The following is a 1,025-nucleotide window of genomic DNA, read 5'->3' as shown; positions in this document are numbered from 1 at the left end:
ACCGCAGCCTGTTCCGGGCGGTAAACCCGGTCTGCAAAGCCCGGGGATAGTTTTCAGCAGCTTTTGTGAAAGTCTGTCTTAGGAGGATGTGATGTAAACTGATTAAGCGATAACTGCTTGCTTCCACATTGGTGCAACAAATAGCTAAAGAAGCAGAAAATGTGCGAAAGTAACGTCTCCTGCAAGGCTGCTATAGAGCGGCCAACGACGCACTTACAGTTGCACCGTGAAAAAATAAATGTGATTTAAGTTATTCCCCAGTTACAAAGCATTGTAATTCAAAAGGACTAAAGTATTCATAAATTGTGATTGAAGATGGAAACAATGATAAGGCTTATTCAGTGATTGGATACAGTCCTGTAGTTTTTTTGGCTGACACATTTTTTATTGTTTATATTTTGTTTGGCATCTAAGTGTGATTGCCTTAGATATGGATATTTTCAGCAAGTAAACCTGAGCTGCAGTGGAGAAAAGCTGCAAAAGAGTGCTGATGAGATATTTCTTCTTCAAAAGAGAAACGTAAGAAGCATTTTGTGTGTCAGATATGCACATGCTTACAGGTACGCACAGAGAAATAATTACTTACCATGGAACCTGCGATCAGTAAAAAGTAATTCTGTGTAGGCTGACCAACCTGTGAAATTATTGACAGGCAATAAGACCTTTGCATCAGAGTATAAACCTGAGAGTACAAGTTAAGAAACGTTTTTCACATTTTCACAACACCCTCTATTACAGCGGGTAGTTCATAATCTTGTTTCCTGCTGTAATGACTTTTTTTTTATATTTTCATATGTTTGCTTTTTGGGCTCACAGATGTAGTAGATTTCCTCATTCTTTACAAATCTGTATTAAAATACTGCACTCAGGTGTATACAAAAACAAAACATTGTACTTCTACAACTATTAATACAAGAAAGCAGTTCCTGGCTTTTGTGCGTTGGTACCTTTTCCATAATATTTTACAATCACACTCAATCATGTGCCAAACAGACACAGTTCCCGTTTAGTGATACGGACATGTA

Source organism: Acanthisitta chloris, unplaced genomic scaffold (assembly GCF_000695815.1).
Source record: "Acanthisitta chloris isolate BGI_N310 unplaced genomic scaffold, ASM69581v1 scaffold25814, whole genome shotgun sequence".
Lineage (NCBI taxonomy): Eukaryota > Metazoa > Chordata > Aves > Passeriformes > Acanthisittidae > Acanthisitta > Acanthisitta chloris.
This window is presented reverse-complemented; position numbering follows the sequence as displayed.